Source organism: Hyla sarda, chromosome 4 (assembly GCF_029499605.1).
Source record: "Hyla sarda isolate aHylSar1 chromosome 4, aHylSar1.hap1, whole genome shotgun sequence".
In the NCBI taxonomy this organism is placed as follows: Eukaryota; Metazoa; Chordata; class Amphibia; order Anura; family Hylidae; genus Hyla; species Hyla sarda.
In genome coordinates, this window is record NC_079192.1 from 11,068,298 (window position 1) to 11,086,799 (window position 18,502).

Genomic DNA, 18,502 nt, shown 5'->3' on the forward strand with positions numbered 1-18,502 from the left:
ATATATATATATATATATATATATATACAGTCATGGCAGTAAATGTTGGCACCCCTGAAATTTTTCAAGAAAATGAAGTATTTATCACAGAAAAGGATTGCAGTAACACATGTTTTGCAATACACATGTTTATTCCCTTTTTGTGTATTGGAACTAAACCAATAAAAGGGAGGGGAAAACGCAAATTGGACATAATGTCACCAAACTCCAAAAATGGGCTGGACAAAATTATTCTCACCCTTTCAAAATTGTGGAATAATAAGATTGTTTCAAGCGTGTGATGCTCCTTTAATCCCTTAAGGATACAGGGTTTTTCAGTTTTTGCACTTTCGTCTTTCCTCCTTACCTTTTAAAAATCATAACCCTTTCAATTTTGCACCTAAAAATCCATTTGATGGCTTATTTTTTGTGCCACCAATTCTACTTTGTAATGACATCAGTCATTTTACCGAAAAATTTACGACGTAACCCAAAAAAAAATAATTGTGCAACAAAATTGAAGAAAAAAACAAAATTTTGTAAGTTTGGGTGTCTTCCATTTCTACGTAGTACCTTTTTCGGTAAAAATGACACCTTATCTTTATTCTGTAGGTCCATATGTTAAAAATGATACCCTACGTGTATAGATTTGATATTGTCGTACTTCTGGAAAAAATCATAACTACGGTACATGCACAAAAATTAATACGTTTAAAATTGTCATCTTCTGACCCCTATAACTTTTTTAATTTTACATGCACGGGGCGGTATGGGGGCACATTTTTTGCATGGTTATCTGTTTTTAGCGGTACCATTTTTATATTGATCGGACTTTTTAATTGCTTTTTATTCATTTTTTCATGATATAAAAAGTGACCAAAAATACGCTATTTTGGACTTTTTTCTTTTTTACACTTTAAGGTGACTTTTAGGAGGAATCATTTGATTCCTCATACAGATCATTATGGTTCCATAGAACCACATTGATCTGTGTGCTCTGCGCTCGATTGATAAAGCCTGGTTTTGCCAGGCTTTATCATTCACAGCGCAGCAGCAGACCCGGAAGGAGAGGTAAGCCCTCCGGCAATGGGGGGGGGGGGGGGGGTGACGATCCACCCCACTGGACCACCAGGGAGCATTTAAATGTCCCTTTAGACGCCATTGTCAACTTTGACATCAGCGATCTAAAGGGTTAATAGCCGCCCGCGGCAATTGCTGCATGTCGGCTATTAATGCCCGCCCCCAGCTACAGGAATCAGCTCCCGACTCGAGCCCGCGTCATACAACGGTTGCCGACTCAGGACGAGCCGGCTCGTCCTTCGTCGGCAACCGGTTAAACTCACCTGGGGCAAGTAACAGGTGTGGGCAATATAAAAATCACACCTGAAAGCAGGTAAAAAGGAGAGAAGTTCACTTAGTCTTAGGATTGTGTGTCTGTGTGTGCACACCAGGCCTGGACAACAGAAGGAGGAGAAGAGAACTGTCTGAGGACTTGAGAACCAAAATTGTGGAAAAATATTAGGGATCAACCAATAATGATTTTTTAACCTGTGAATTTTAAGGACGATAGCCGATAACTTATACTGATATTCTGTGCATTTTAATTCCCCCCCCCCCCCCAAATATCCTTGGTAAAATGAGGGTGCGTGCGTGTGTGCGGGTATACCCTGATAAACTGTTTCTGGCCCCGCAGAAGCCGCTGCAGATCAATTATTTAAAGCGGGTGCTGGGGTCCTGAGTCCAACCACCGCCGCTGCCCGATTGCCTCCCCCTGCCTATGCTCTGGCCAGAGACCGCCGCCACCACTGCCCCATTGCCTCACTCATCAACGGTTTTATAATTACCTGTTCCCGGGGTCCGTGCTACTTCTGGCTCCGGCGGCATCCTGACCTGTCACTGTGTGCCGGGCCACTGACGGTGACGTTGCGTTGAGGACGTCACTCGTCATTTCGCAGCGCACAGCAACAGCGCAGGACACCGCAGGAGCCAGAAGTAGCGTGGACCCCGGGAACAGGTCATTATAAAACCGGGGTTGGGGGAGGTAATGGAGCAGTGGCGGCGGTGGTCTTCGGACAGAGCATAGGCAGGGGAGGCAATCGGGCAGCGGCAGAGGTTGGACTCAGGACCCCAGGAAAGGCAGGGGGAGAGAAGCAAGTTGCGGAGGCGGTCTCTGGCCCCGCAAAAGTCGCTGCAGTTCATTGATTTAAATCGCCCGCATTATCGGCAGGTTAGATGCCGATACCAATAACTTACAAAATCGTGAATATCGGCCGATAATATTGGCCAATCCGATAATCGGTCAATCCCTAAAAAATATCAACAATCTCAAGGTTACAAGTCCATATCCAGAGATCTAGATTTGCCTTTGTCCACAGTGTGCAACATTATCAAGAAGTTTGCAACCCATGGCACTGTAGCTAGAGAAAAATTGATGAAAGGTGTCAACGCAGGATAGTCCGGATGGTGAATAAGCAGCCCCAAACAAGTTCCAAAGATATTCAAGCTGTCCTGCAGACTCAGGGAGCATCAGTGTTACAGAGAACTATCCATCGAGGGGCGTGGCCTGACGTGCTGGCGACCGGCAGTATCTAGCGTGAGCTCCCGCCAGGGCCGCCAAAAAAAGGGCTATAACACTGCCGATGGGAGGCAGACAAAGACACAAAAAAAAGAGGACACCTCACCCGCAAGTTCCGATCCCCGCTCAGCTGATTTCCTCCTTCTTTAAGCCGCGGTCGGCAGCGGGGATGCCGGAGACCCGAAAGAGGCCTACGTCTCCTCACACAGCCTCCCGCCTGACAGTCCCACGGGTGCCTCTGCCTGAGAGAGAGCGCTGCGCCACAGGAGCGGGATCCCCACTGCTCCCCAGAGATTCACCGGAGGCTCCGTTGCCCGACCCGATACAGGAGAGGAGCGAAGTAAGTGCTCGGCCCCCTGACCTAGGTCCCGGTCTCCACACAGTGCCTGCGCACGCATCGGAGCTCTCCCTACTAAAGATGGCGGCATCCTCTCCCTCTCAGGGACCTGTTCCCTCCCTGCATGGGGCACCTGCGCCAACCGCTGCCACCAATGTCCCAGCTCTCCTGCAGTTAACCCCTACTCTGCCTGCAGTACTCCCACACCCAACTGTCAACCCCTCGGCTGCTGCTGGAGCACTCCCTCCTCCTCACTGCCCTCACCCTGCTGCTCACCCCTCTGTGCTGCCTGAGATACTAGACCAGTCTCTGGCTCCCTCAGCTGCCTGTGACTCTCCACTCCTTGTGTCTGCATCTCCTGCGACTGTCTCCTCTCACCATATGGACTCTGACTCACCCCATTCTGATAATGAGTCCCTGCACGCTAATAGCGGATTACTGGGGGGACAGCCCCCCAGCGAAGAAGAAGTTGTTTAAAACCCCATCTAAACAGCGCTCTCAGCACAAACTCCACGCTGGCAACTCCTCCTCTGATGACTCTAGACGGTCCCCTAGGGATAGGGGCCCGCAATCTCAACCACCCAAAACTGATAAGAGACTCTCTGATGGACCAACTGCGGCGCCTACACCGCGCCTCTTGCCTGCACCAGTGCTTCCAAGCCCAGAGGCTGCTGCTGATATCCTCAAAAATCACCCTGAGCTGCAAGCCTTACTGACCCTGCTGCCCACCAAAATGGACATGCTATCCTTAGCAGCTGACATGAAAAAGACATGGCGCCAGGACTTGGCTCCAGTCAAACAGGAGGTGACCCAACTGTCCACCCGTGTGTCGGAGCTCGAGACTTTCCGCGCCTCCATCTCTGCAGAAGTCCACACTCTGAGAACCGCTACAACATCCCTCTTGCGCCACCAATCCCAAATTGTGGACCAAGTCGATGATATGGACAATCGCAACAGGCGCAATAATATTCGCCTTAAAGGCTTACCAGAGACTGTGGGTCCGCAAGACCTGGCGCACTAGTGTTGCTCGCGAATATTCGCAATTCGAATATTATTCGCGAATATCGCATATTCGCGAATTCGCGAATTTCGCGAATATAGCGCTATATATTCGTAATTACGAATATTCGTTTTTTGTTTTTTTTTTGTTTTTTTTTTTCTTCACAGTACACATCACAGTGATCACCCCTCTCTGCTTCCAGCTTGTGTGGTGTAAAGAAGGCTCTAATACTACTGTGTGAGACTGGCGTGCGAAAATTCGCATGTGCGAAAATTCGCATATGCGAAATTTCGTATATGCGAATTTTACCTTATACTAATTTTGTATATGCTAATTTTCACATCTGTAAATTTTCGCGTACGCGAATGTTCGCATATGCGAAAATAAAACGAGGATATAACGAATATGCGAATATTCGCGAATATATGACGAATATTCGTCCATATATTCGCGAATATTCGCGAATTCGAATATGGCCTATGCCGCTCAACACTAGCGTGCACCCTGCAGACCATCTTTAACGACATTCTGCAAAGACTCGCTGATACTCCGCTGGAGTTGGATAGGGCGCATAGGGCCCTAAAAGCTAAGAGCCCTGACCCCTCTAAACCTAGGGACGTAATTTGCAGGGTTCATCATTATCTTTTGAAGGAAGACATCATGCGTAAAGCACGTGCCCTAAAGACCTTAACCTTCCAGGGGACTGAACTGCATATTTTCCCGGATCTTTCTCTACGTACCCTCCGCCTTAGAGCGACACTAAAACCCCTCCTAACAATACTCCAGAAAGCCAAGATTCTGTACAGGTGGGGGTATCCTTTCTCCCTTACGGCTAGACATGGCACCACAGTGGGCTCTCTGCGGAGACCCGAAGACCTTCTGGAATTCTTGGCTACCTTCAAGTTGCCTCCAGTGGACTTGCCTGATTGTGAACAGCTCTACTCCCCGACTACTCTGTCAGCGAGATGCCCGGTTGACATCCGCCACTCTGCAAGGAGACCCAGAGATGATGCCCCTGGCAACATGCCATGGAGGCACGGACACAAGACCTGATCTGTTCCACCCAAGACCGCTGTTGTGATGTCTGGCTGATTTTGTTTCTATTTGTTGCCCTGATGCTCACCATGCTAGGCGTTCTCCCTGTAGACAGCCTCTGTCTGCCTTATTGTTCCTGGTCGGGGCTCTCGCTGAACCCTAGGACTGGAATTTGACCTCCCCATAGAGTTCCCCCCTCAGTTTTCCTTCCCTTTCCCTCTCCTCTCCTACACTGCCTATACCCTGGGGACCCCATGCCCCGCTGCCTCTGTCCTCATCTATTTGATTTGTTGATATTAGTTTTTTGCCTCCCACACTGTATTGACCCATATGGTCTCTGACCTATTTTGTCCATTCCTGCCCTTATTGGTTTTCCGCTTCTCCCCCGCCCTATGGTGGGGGGAATCCCTTCCTGCACCAACTGGCCCTAGGCCCTAACGCTACGAATTTTCTGACCTAGTTGATTGCTGGCGCTTCTACCTCGCTACCCCATTAGTCAAGCACTCAGACTGGCTCTGTTAGTGCTTTCAACGGCCCTTATGGCCCCTCTTCTTAGTCCCTTTGCACTTGTTCCCTTACGGGTGCTGTTTCCTTTACGTTTTCTACTTCTAATCTTCCCCTCTCTACTTCTCTTGTTTCTTTGTAGGTGGTGCACTTGTAGCCTTCAATGCTGTGTTTGGTGGTGTGCGCGGATCGGACCCCGGACCGTTGGTGAGTTCGTTATGTTTTTCTACTCTACCCATGGCAGCTGACATTACCGTAGTTTCACTCAATGTAAAAGGGTTTAACACACCTGAGAAGAGATTCCAAGTACTATACTCCTTTCACAAGTCCCACACTCACATTCTGGCGATCCAGGAAACCCATTTTAAAGACGGCCATATACCTGCCTTGCCCACAAGATACTACTCGTCCTGGGTACACAGCACCAACCCCGAGGCCAGGACAAAGGGAGTCTCCCTAGCTTTTCATAGGTCTCTCCCTGTCCAGATATTGAGCTCCATCTCTGACCCTGCAGCTAGATATGTGTTTGTCAATTATGAAATTTCGGGCCAGGCCTTTACTGTAGCGTCCATATATGCACCTAACCACGCCCAAGTATCCTTTCTCATTAGTGTTCTGAATAGGCTCACCGCCTTTGCGTCTGGACAAATTATACTTTGTGGAGATTTTAATCTCCCCATATCTCCGCTGCTCGATACGTCCACCGGCCATTCCACTCTTTCCTTTTGAAAACTGCGAGCCCTCCGTGCCAAGCTCCACGAGTTGCAGCTAAGTGATACATGGCGTGCCTTGCATCCTGGCGGGCGTGATTATACCTTCTACTCCCACCCCTGCAAATCCTACAGCAGGATAGATTACATTTTCTGCCCTCACCATCTCTTACACTCCCTCTCCCACTCCTCCATCGGCACCACCACCCTGTCAGATCATGCCCCGGTCTCTATGGCCTTCACTCTTCCCTCCTTCCCCAAACTCCATGCCACCTGGAAGCTGAATGAAACCCTCCTGCTAGATCCACTGTGCATTACGGATCTCCAGGTTGCAGTTGCAAACTTCCAATCTGACCATTGCTTAGATGACTCCTCCCCCCTGATTAAATGGGAGGCTCTGAAGTGTGTCCTCCGAGGCATTCTAATCCGGCATGGGGCGCGGTTGAGGAAGGAAAAATCGGCGAAACTGACCTCCCTTCACGCTGATCTCCGCACCCTAGAATTGCAGCACAAAAGATCCCAACATGAGCATACACTGCGTGATATTCTACGCATTCGACAGGAGCTGCTGTCCCTGTTGAATGAGAAATATTGCTTCTATAAACAGCTCACTGGCAGAACCTTCTATGAGTGGGGGAACAAATCGGGCAGACTTCTGGCCAGAGCACTACAAGAGAAGAGGTCATCCCTGTTTTTTCCTGTTATTCGTAAGCCTGACAACTCTCTTTCACATCTCACGCCAGAAATTCTCGATGCGTTCCGACAATACTACTCTGCACTATACCACTTACCGGCTCCATGCTCGACACGCTCACCCTCATCTGCCTTGCCATCCTTAGCCTCTTACCTCAGCGCTACAGCCCTCCCGACCCTTTCCCCTGATAGTATCTCTATGCTTGAGCAGCAATTCTCTTTGGAGGAGCTTAGCGTAGCTGTGAAATCTCTGCCTGCAGGTAAGAGCCCAGGCCCAGATTGCTTTTCGGCCAAGTTCTACAGGCTCCTCCTTACAGAATTGTCCCAGCCACTTCTCTCAGCCTTTAATGCTATCTCTGAGACCTCACCCCCCCCCCCACTCCTTTTTACGGGCTTTTATAACGGTGATCCCCAAAGAGGGGAAAGATCCATTGCTGTGCCAGAGTTACAGGCCGATCTCCCTCCTCAACACAGACACGAAACTTTTTGCCAAGTTGATTTCAAACAGACTGGCTCCTCTTATGCCCGGTCTGATACATGTCGACCAAGTTGGCTTTATCCGCGGCCGCGAGGCCAGGGACAACACCCTGAGGACTTTCTCTGTCATCCACCATGCTCAAAGGACTAAGACTCCTCTTTTCTTGCTGTCGTTAGATGCGGAGAAGGCCTTCGACCGTGTTTGGTCTGATACATGTCGACCAAGTCGGCTTTATCCGCGGCCGCGAGGCCAGGGACAACACCCTGAGGACTTTCTCTGTCATCCACCATGCTCAAAGGACTAAGACTCCTCTTTTCTTGCTGTCGTTGGATGCGGAGAAGTCCTTCGACCGTGTTGATTGGGGTTTTCTAAGGGCAACTCTGTCACAAATTGGATTAGGTCCACTAATGGCGACCCGCATCATGTCACTCTACTCGGACCCGCAAGCCCAGGTTAGGATAAATGGCCAGCTATCCCTTCCCTTTGGCATCTGCAATGGCATGAGGCAAGGCTGCCCTCTCTCCCCTTTGCTTTTCGTGCTATGCATGGAACACCTTCTTAATGTGATCCGTAGCAATCCGGATATCCAGGGCCTGAGAGTTGCCTCGTATCATCACAAATGCTCGGCTTTTGCAGACGACCTGTTGCTTTTCTTGACCTCCCCCCTTACTTCCCTCCCATCCTTACTCTCTACCATTAACACCTTCGCCAAGTACTCCAACTATAAACTTAATGCCGCCAAAAGCGAGGCACTTAATGTTTCCCTTCCCGTGCCCCTATTTAGGCAATTGAAAGACAACTTCCCCTTTAAATGGTGTAGAGACTCCCTTAAATACTTAGGTGTCCAAGTACCTAGTAAGTTAACTGACGCCTTCCGCGTTAACTACCCTCCCCTACTCCACTCCATCAAAGTAGACCTGACTAAATGGGAGAGGAAGGACTTCTCCTGGCTGGATCGTATCAATGTAATCAAAATGAATATCTTGCCCCGACTCCTTTACCTCTTCTCCAGCCTCCCCGCTACCCCTCCCAAATTATTTTTGAAAGACCTGTCGACCCTGCTATCGAAATTCATCTGGGCCGGTGGGCGCCCTCGAGTGGCGAAAACTGTTCTCTCCAGACGCAAACTGGACGGTGGACTGGGTTCCCCGGACTGCCTCTTTTACTTCCTGGCGGCCGTGTTGACCAGAGTGCTGGACTGTTATCACGACCCGGTTACTAAGCAATGGGCACTTCTGGAGGCCCATACGGCACGCTTACATCCTAAGACACTGTTATGGCTACCCAGGTCACAATTGACAAATGCTGTCCTATCTGAGTTACCGCCTGTCACGATTCGGTTGGCAGGAGGTGGATCCTCTGTGCCAGAGAGGGATTGGCGTGGACCGTGCTAGTGGACCGGTTCTAAGTTACTACTGGTATTCACCAGAGCCCGCCGCAAAGCGGGATGGTCTTGCAGCGGCGGTAGTAACCAGGTCGTATCCACTAGCAACGGCTCAACCTCTCTGACTGCTGAAGATAGGCGCGGTACAAGGGAGTAGACAAGAGCAAGGTCGGACGAAGCAGAAGGTCGGGGCAGGCAGCAAGGATCGTAGTCAGGGGCAACGGCAGGAGGTCTGGAACACAGGCTAGGAACACACAAGGAAACGCTTTCACTGGCACAATGGCAACAAGATCCGGCGAGGGAGTGCAGGGGAAGTGAGGTATAAATAGGGAGTGCACAGGTGAAAACACTAATTGAACCAACTGCGCCAATCAGCGGCGCAGTGGCCCTTTAAATCGCAGAGACCCGGCGCGCGCGCGCCCTAGGGAGCGGGGCCGCGCGTGCCGGGACAGGACCGACGGAGAGCGAGTCAGGTACGGGAGCCGGGGTGCGCATCGCGAGCGGGCGCCAACCGCATCGCGAATCGCATCCCGGCTGGGAGAGGAATCGCAGCGCACCCGGTCAGCAGATCTGACCGGGGCGCTGCAGTTGCGAGGATGTTGCGAGCGCTCCGGGGAGGAGTGGGGACCCGGAGCGCTCGGCGTAACAGTACCCCCCCCCTTGGGTCTCCCCCTCTTCTTGGAGCCTTGGAGCCTCTTCTTGGATGTTGTCCTCAGGTTCCCAGGATCTCTCTTCTGGACGACAGCCCTCCCAATCAACCAAAAAATTTTTTTTCCCTCTGACCGTCTTGGAGGCCAGTATCTCCTTCACGGAGAAAATGTCAGAAGAGCCGGAAACAGGAGTGGGAGAAACAAGTTTGGGAGAGAAACGGTTGATGATGAGAGGTTTAAGGAGAGAGACATGGAAGGCATTGGGAATACGAAGAGAAGGAGGAAGAAGGAGTTTGTAAGAGACAGGATTAATCTGGCACAAGACTTTGAAAGGACCAAGATAGCGTGGGCCCAGTTTGTAACTGGGGACACGAAAGCGGACATATTTAGCGGAGAGCCATACCTTGTCTCCGGGAGCAAAAATGGGGGGAGTTCTTCTTTTCTTATCAGCAAACCTTTTCATGCGAGATGAAGCCTGTAGAAGAGAATTTTGGGTCTCTTTCCATATGGTGGAAAGATCACGAGTCACTTCATCCACAGCGGGCAAACCAGAGGGCAAGGGAGTAGGGAGGGGGGGAAGAGGGTGACGGCCGTACACCACGAAAAATGGGGATGTCACGATGCCGGCTGGCAGGTAGTGGACCCTCTGTGCCAGAGAGGGATTGGCGTGGACCGTGCTAGTGGACCGGTTCTAAGCCACTACTGGTATTCACCAGAGCCCGCCGCAAAGCGGGATGGTCTTGCTGCGGCGGTAGTGACCAGGTCGTATCCACTAGCAACGGCTCACCTCTCTGGCTGCTGAAGATAGGCGCGGTACAAGGGAGTAGGCAGAAGCAAGGTCGGACGTAGCAGAAGGTCGGGGCAGGCAGCAAGGATCGTAGTCAGGGGCAACGGCAGAAGGTCTGGAAACACTGGCAAGGGACACACAAGGAACGCTTTCACTGGCACTAAGGCAACAAGATCCGGCAAGGGAGTGCAAGGGAAGTGAGGTAATATAGGGAAGTGCACAGGTGATAACCCTAATTGGAACCACTGCGCCAATCAGCGGCGCAGTGGCCCTTTAAATCGCAGAGACCCGGCGCGCGCGCGCCCTAGGGAGCGGGGCCGCGCGCGCCGGGACAGAACAGACGGGGAGCGAGTCAGGTAGGGGAGCCGGGGTGCGCATCGCGAGCGGGCGCTACCCGCATCGCGAATCGCATCCCGGCTGGCAGCAGGATCGCAGCGCCCCGGGTCAGAGGACGTGACCGGAGCGCTGCAGCGGAGGGGGAGAAGCGAGCGCTCCGGGGAGGAGCGGGAACCCGGAGCGCTCGGCGTAACAGTACCCCCCCCCTTGGGTCTCCCCCTCTTCTTGGAGCCTGAGAACCTGAGGAGCAGACTTTTGTCAAGGATGTTGTCCTCAGGTTCCCAGGATCTCTCTTCAGGACCACAACCCTCCCAGTCTACTAAAAAAAAATTTTTTCCTCTGACCTTTTTGGCAGCCAAAATCTCCTTGACCGAGAAGACGTCCGAGGAGCCGGAAACAGGAGTGGGAGGAACAGATTTGGGAGAAAAACGGTTGAGGATGAGTGGTTTGAGAAGAGAGACGTGAAAGGCATTAGGGATACGAAGAGAAGGAGGAAGAAGAAGTTTATAAGAGACAGGATTAATTTGACACAAAATTTTGAAAGGACCAAGATAGCGTGGTCCCAACTTGTAGCTAGGGACACGGAAGCGGACATATTTAGCGGAGAGCCATACCTTGTCTCCAGGGGAAAAAACGGGGGGAGCTCTTCTTTTCTTATCCGCGAATCTCTTCATGCGTGAAGAAGTCTGTAAGAGAGAATTTTGGGTCTCTCTCCATATAATGGAAAGATCACGAGAAATTTCATCCACAGCGGGCAGACCAGAGGGCAAGGGGGTAGGGAGGGGGGGAAGAGGGTGACGGCCGTACACCACGAAAAATGGGGATTTGGAGGAAGATTCAGAGACCCTGAAGTTATACGAGAATTCGGCCCATGGAAGGAGATCTGCCCAGTCATCCTGGCGGGAGGAAACAAAATGTCGCAAATAATCACCCAGGATCTGGTTAATTCTTTCTACTTGTCCATTGGACTGGGGATGATATGCAGAGGAAAAATTTAATTTAATCTTGAGTTGTTTACAGAGAGCTCTCCAGAATTTAGACACGAATTGGACCCCTCTATCCGAGACAATCTGCGTAGGCAACCCGTGAAGACGAAAAATGTGTACAAAAAATTGTTTAGCCAACTGAGGCGCAGAAGGAAGACCAGGAAGAGGGATGAAATGTGCCATTTTGGAGAATCGATCAACGACCACCCAAATAACGGTGTTACCACGGGAAGGGGGTAAATCAGTAATAAAATCCATACCAATCAGAGACCAAGGCTGTTCGGGGACAGGCAGAGGATGAAGAAAACCAGCGGGCTTCTGGCGAGGAGTCTTATCCCGGGCACAGATAGTGCAGGCTCGCACAAAGTCCCCAACATCCGTCTCCAGAGTCGGCCACCAATAGAAGCGGGAGATGAGTTGCACAGATTTCTTGATGCCCGCATGACCTGCGAGATGGGAGGAGTGACCCCATTTGAGGATTCCGAGGCGTTGGCGTGGAGAAACAAAGGTCTTTCCTGGAGGAGTCTGCCTGATGGAGGCAGGAGAAGTGGAGATCAGGCAGTCAGGTGGAATGATGTGTTGCGGAGGGAGATCAACTTCTGAGGCATCCGAGGAACGAGAGAGAGCATCGGCCCTAATGTTCTTATCGGCAGGACGAAAGTGAATCTCAAAATTAAATCGGGCAAAGAACAGAGACCACCGGGCCTGGCGAGGATTCAGCCGTTGGGCCGACTGGAGGTAGGAGAGGTTCTTGTGGTCGGTGTAGATAATGACAGGAAATCTTGATCCCTCCAGCAGATGCCTCCATTCCTCAAGTGCTAATTTAATGGCTAGAAGCTCTCGATCCCCGATGGAGTAGTTCCTCTCCGCTGGAGAGAAGGTCCTAGAGAAAAAACCACAAGTGACAGCATGCCCGGAAGAATTTTTTTGTAGAAGAACAGCTCCAGCTCCTACTGAGGAGGCATCAACCTCCAATAGGAAGGGTTTGGAAGGGTCAGGTCTGGAGAGCACGGGAGCCGAAGAAAAGGCAGACTTGAGTCGTTTAAAGGAGTCCTCTGCTTGAGGAGGCCAAGACTTGGGATCAGCATTTTTCTTGGTTAAAGCCACGATAGGAGCCACAATGGTAGAAAAATGTGGAATAAATTGCCTGTAATAATTGGCGAACCCCAAAAAGCGTTGGATAGCACGGAGTCCGGAGGGGCGTGGCCAATTTAAGACGGCAGAGAGTTTGTCTGGATCCATCTGTAGTCCCTGGCCAGAGACCAAATATCCTAGAAAAGGAAGAGATTGGCATTCAAACAGACATTTCTCAATTTTGGCATAGAGTTGGTTGTCACGAAGTCTCTGAAGAACCATACGGACATGCTGGCGGTGTTCTTCTAGATTGGCAGAAAAAATTAGGATATCGTCCAGATATACCACAACACAGGAGTATAACAGATCACGAAAAATTTCATTGACAAAGTCTTGGAAGACGGCAGGGGCATTGCACAGTCCAAAGGGCATGACCAGATACTCAAAGTGTCCATCTCTGGTGTTAAATGCCGTTTTCCACTCGTCCCCCTCTCTGATGCGGATGAGGTTATAGGCGCCTCTTAAGTCCAATTTAGTGAAGATGTGGGCACCTTGGAGGCGATCAAAGAGTTCAGAGATGAGGGGTAAGGGGTAGCGGTTCTTAACCGTGATTTTATTAAGACCGCGGTAGTCAATGCAAGGACGTAGGGAGCCATCTTTTTTGGACACAAAGAAAAATCCGGCTCCGGCAGGAGAGGAGGATTTACGGATAAAGCCCTTTTTTAGATTCTCCTGGACGTATTCGGACATGGCAAGAGTCTCTGGGGCAGAGAGAGGATAAATTCTGCCCCGGGGTGGAGTAGTACCCGGGAGTAGGTCGATAGGGCAATCATAAGGCCTGTGAGGAGGTAGAGTCTCAGCTTGTTTTTTGCAGAAAACATCCGCGAAGTCCATATAGGCCTTAGGGAGACCGGTTACTGGAGGAACCACAGAGTTACGGCAAGGGTTATTGGGAACCGGTTTTAGACAGTTCTTGGAACAAGAGGACCCCCAACTCTTGATCTCCCCAGTGGACCAATCCAGGGTTGGGGAATGAAGTTGAAGCCAGGGAAGTCCAAGGAGAATCTCCGAGGTGCAATTGGGGAGGACCAAAAGTTCAATCCTCTCATGATGAGATCCGATGCTCATAAGAAGGGGCTCCGTGCGGAAACGTATGGCACAGTCCAATCTTTCATTATTTACACAATTGATGTAGAGGGGTCTGGCGAGACTGGTCACTGGGATGTTGAACCTGTTGACGAGAGAGGCCAAAATAAAATTTCCTGCAGATCCAGAGTCCAGGAAGGCCACTGTAGAGAAGGAGAAGGCAGAGGCAGACATCCGCACAGGCACAGTAAGACGTGGAGAAGCAGAGTAGACATCAAGGACTGTCTCACCTTTGTGCGGAGTCAGCGTACGTCTTTCCAGGCGGGGAGGACGGATAGGACAATCCCTCAGGAAGTGTTCGGTACTAGCACAGTACAGGCAGAGGTTCTCCATACGGCGTCGTGTCCTCTCTTGAGGTGTCAGGCGAGACCGGTCGACCTGCATAGCCTCCACGGCGGGAGGCACAGGAACAGATTGCAGGGTACCAGAGGAGAGAGGAGCCGAGGAGACGAAACGCCTCGTGCGAACAGAGTCCATATCTTGACGGAGTTCCTGACGCCTTTCAGAAAAACGCATGTCAATGCGAGTGGCTAGGTGAATAAGTTCATGTAGATTAGCAGGAATTTCTCGTGCGGCCAGAACATCTTTAATGTTGCTGGATAGGCCTTTTTTGAAGGTCGCGCAGAGGGCCTCATTATTCCAGGACAATTCTGAAGCAAGTGTACGGAATTGTACGGCATACTCGCCAACGGAAGAATTACCCTGGACCAGGTTCAACAGGGCAGTCTCAGCAGAAGAGGCTCGGGCAGGTTCCTCAAAGACACTTCGGATTTCCGAGAAGAAGGAGTGTACAGAGGCAGTGACGGGGTCATTGCGGTCCCAGAGCGGTGTGGCCCATGACAGGGCTTTTCCGGACAGAAGACTGACTACGAAAGCCACCTTAGACCTTTCAGTGGGAAACAGGTCCGACATCATCTCCAGATGCAGGGAACATTGGGAAAGGAAGCCACGGCAAAACTTAGAGTCCCCATCAAATTTATCCGGCAAGGATAAGCGTATCCCAGGAGCGGCCACTCGCTGCGGAGGAGGTGCAGGAGCTGGCGGAGGAGATGACTGCTGAAGCTGTGGTAGCAACTGTTGTAGCATAACGGTCAGTTGAGACAGCTGTTGGCCTTGTTGCGCAATCTGTTGTGACTGCTGGGCGACCACCGTGGTGAGGTCAGCGACAACTGGCAGAGGAACTTCAGCGGGATCCATGGCCGGATCTACTGTCACGATGCCGGCTGGCAGGTAGTGGACCCTCTGTGCCAGAGAGGGATTGGCGTGGACCGTGCTAGTGGACCGGTTCTAAGCCACTACTGGTATTCACCAGAGCCCGCCGCAAAGCGGGATGGTCTTGCTGCGGCGGTAGTGACCAGGTCGTATCCACTAGCAACGGCTCACCTCTCTGGCTGCTGAAGATAGGCGCGGTACAAGGGAGTAGGCAGAAGCAAGGTCGGACGTAGCAGAAGGTCGGGGCAGGCAGCAAGGATCGTAGTCAGGGGCAACGGCAGAAGGTCTGGAAACACTGGCAAGGGACACACAAGGAACGCTTTCACTGGCACTAAGGCAACAAGATCCGGCAAGGGAGTGCAAGGGAAGTGAGGTAATATAGGGAAGTGCACAGGTGATAACCCTAATTGGAACCACTGCGCCAATCAGCGGCGCAGTGGCCCTTTAAATCGCAGAGACCCGGCGCGCGCGCGCCCTAGGGAGCGGGGCCGCGCGCGCCGGGACAGAACAGACGGGGAGCGAGTCAGGTAGGGGAGCCGGGGTGCGCATCGCGAGCGGGCGCTACCCGCATCGCGAATCGCATCCCGGCTGGCAGCAGGATCGCAGCGCCCCGGGTCAGAGGACGTGACCGGAGCGCTGCAGCGGAGGGGGAGAAGCGAGCGCTCCGGGGAGGAGCGGGAACCCGGAGCGCTCGGCGTAACAGGGGATTTAGCAGAAGATTCAGAGACTCTGAAGTTGTATGAGAATTCGGCCCATGGTAGAAGATCTGCCCAGTCATCCTGGCGGGAGGAAACAAAATGCCGTAAATAGTCACCCAGAACCTTATTAATTCTTTCAACTTGCCCATTGGATTGAGGATGATAAGCAGAAGAGAAGTTTAATTTAATCTTGAGTTGTTTACAGAGGGCCCTCCAGAATTTTGACACGAATTGGACGCCTCTATCCGAGACGATCTGCGTGGGCAAACCGTGAAGACGAAAAATGTGTACAAAAAATTGTTTTGCCAACTGAGGCGCTGAAGGAAGACCAGGAAGAGGAATAAAATGTGCCATCTTGGAAAATCGATCAACGACCACCCAAACAACAGTGTTGCCACGGGATGGGGGTAGGTCTGTAATAAAGTCCATACCAATCAGAGACCAAGGCTGTTCGGGGACAGGCAGAGGATGAAGGAGACCAGCAGGCTTCTGGCGAGGAGTCTTATCCCGGGCACAGACAGTACAGGCCCGCACAAAATCAACAACATCCGTCTCCAGAGTCGGCCACCAATAGAAACGAGAGATGAGTTGCAAGGACTTTTTGATGCCCGCATGGCCTGCGAGGTGGGAGGAGTGACCCCATTTGAGAATCCCGAAACGTTGGCGTGGAGAAACGAAGGTCTTCCCTGGAGGAGTTTGCCTGATGGAGGCTGGAGAAGTGGAAATCAGACAGTCAGGAGGAATGATGTGTTGCGGAGAGACCTCTACTTCCGAGGCATCCGAGGAACGAGAGAGAGCATCGGCCCTAATGTTCTTTTCGGCAGGGCGAAAATGAATTTCAAAGTTAAAACGGGCAAAGAACAACGACCACCTGGCCTGGCGAGGATTCAGCCGTTGGGCAGACTGGAGATAGGAGAGATTCTTGTGATCGGTGTAAATGATAACTGGAAATTTTGATCCCTCCAGAAGATGCCTCCATTCCTCAAGTGCCAATTTAATGGCCAGTAGTTCTCGATCCCCGATGGAGTAGTTCCTCTCCGCCGGAGAGAAGGTCCTAGAAAAAAAACCACAAGTAACAGCATGCCCGGAAGAATTTTTTTGTAGAAGGACCGCTCCAGCTCCCACTGAGGAGGCATCAACCTCCAATAGGAAGGGTTTAGATGGGTCAGGTCTGGAGAGCACGGGAGCAGAAGAAAAGGCAGACTTGAGCCGTTTAAATGCGTCTTCCGCTTGGGGAGACCAGGACTTAGGATTGGCATTCTTCTTTGTTAAAGCCACGATAGGAGCCACAATAGTGGAAAAATGTGGAATGAATTGTCTGTAATAATTGGCGAACCCCAAAAAACGTTGGATAGCACGGAGTCCGGAGGGGCGTGGCCAATCTAAGACGGCAGAGAGTTTATCTGGGTCCATTTGTAGTCCCTGGCCAGAGACCAAGTATCCTAGGAAAGGAAGAGATTGACATTCAAACAGACATTTCTCCATTTTGGCATAAAGTTGATTGTCTCGAAGTCTCTGAAGAACCATGCGGACATGCTGGCGGTGTTCTTCTAAGTTGGCAGAAAAAATCAGAATATCGTCCAGATACACAACAACACAGGAATATAAAAGATCACGGAAAATTTCATTAACAAAGTCTTGGAAGACATCTCTGGTGTTAAATGCGGTTTTCCATTCGTCCCCCTCCCTGATTTGGATGAGATTATAAGCACCTCTTAAGTCCAGTTTGGTAAAGATGTGGGCACCTTGAAGGCGATCAAAGAGTTCTGAGATAAGAGGTAGGGGGTAGCGGTTCTTTACCGTGATTTTATTAAGTCCGCGGTAGTCAATGCAAGGACGTAGGGAGCCATCTTTTTTGGACACAAAGAAAAATCCAGCTCCGGCAGGAGAGGAGGATTTGCGGATAAACCCCTTTTTTAAATTTTCCTGGATGTATTCAGACATAGCAAGAGTCTCTGGGGCGGACAGAGGATAAATTCTGCCCCGGGGTGGAGTAGTGCCCGGGAGGAGGTCAAAAGGACAGTCATAAGGCCTGTGAGGAGGTAAAGTCTCAGCTTGCTTTTTGCAAAATACGTCAGCATAGTCCATATAAGCCTTAGGGAGACCGGTTACAGGAGGAACCACAGGGTCACGGCAGGGAGTACTGGGAACCGGTTTAAGACAGTCCTTGAGACAAGAAGTACCCCAGCTCTTGATCTCTCCTGTGGACCAATCAAGGGTTGGGGAATGGCGTTGAAGCCACGGTAGTCCAAGGAGAATTTCGGAAGTGCAATTGGAGAGGACCAAAAACTCAATTTTTTCGTGATGAGGTCCGATGCACATTAGGAGGGGTTCCGTGCGGTAACGCACGGTACAGTCCAATCTTTCATTGTTAACACAATTGATGTAGAGGGGTCTGGCGAGACTGGTCACCGGGATGTTGAACTTGTTGATGAGAGAGGCCAAAATAAAATTTCCTGCAGATCCGGAATCCAAGAAGGCCATAGTAGAGAAGGAGAAGGTAGAGGCAGATATCCGCACAGGCACAGTAAGGCGTGGAGAAGCAGAGTTGACATCAAGAACTGTCTCACCTTTGTGCGGAGTCAGCGTACGTCTTTCCAGGCGGGGAGGACGGATAGGACAATCCTTCAGGAAGTGTTCGGTACCGGCACAGTACAGGCAAAGATTCTCCATGCGGAGTCGTGTCCTCTCTTGAGGTGTCAAGCGAGACCGGTCAACTTGCATAGCCTCCACGGCGGGAGGCACAGGAACGGATTGCAGAGGACCAGAGGAGAGAGGAGCCGGGGAGAAAAAACGCCTCGTGCGAACAAAGTCTATATCCTGGCGGAGCTCCTGACGCCTTTCGGAAAAACGCATGTCAATGCGAGTGGCTAGATGAATGAGTTCATGCAGGTTAGCAGGAATTTCTCGTGCGGCCA

At 51.1% G+C, this 18,502-nt stretch overlaps 1 protein-coding gene across 18 annotated transcripts in view; it reads left to right on the forward strand.

The window, feature by feature from the left end:
• LOC130367542 (uncharacterized) overlaps window positions 1-18,502 on the forward strand; it is a 352,795-nt gene that overhangs the window by 92,390 nt on the left and 241,903 nt on the right. For 2 of the 18 annotated variants that reach the window (XM_056570000.1, XM_056569999.1), the window contains one exon: window positions 5,573-5,637. The exons of the other annotated variants lie outside the window; for them this stretch is intronic. The gene's annotated coding sequence lies outside the window, so the exon portion shown is untranslated. The remainder of the gene's footprint in view (window positions 1-5,572; window positions 5,638-18,502) is intronic. 18 annotated transcript variants of the gene reach the window in all.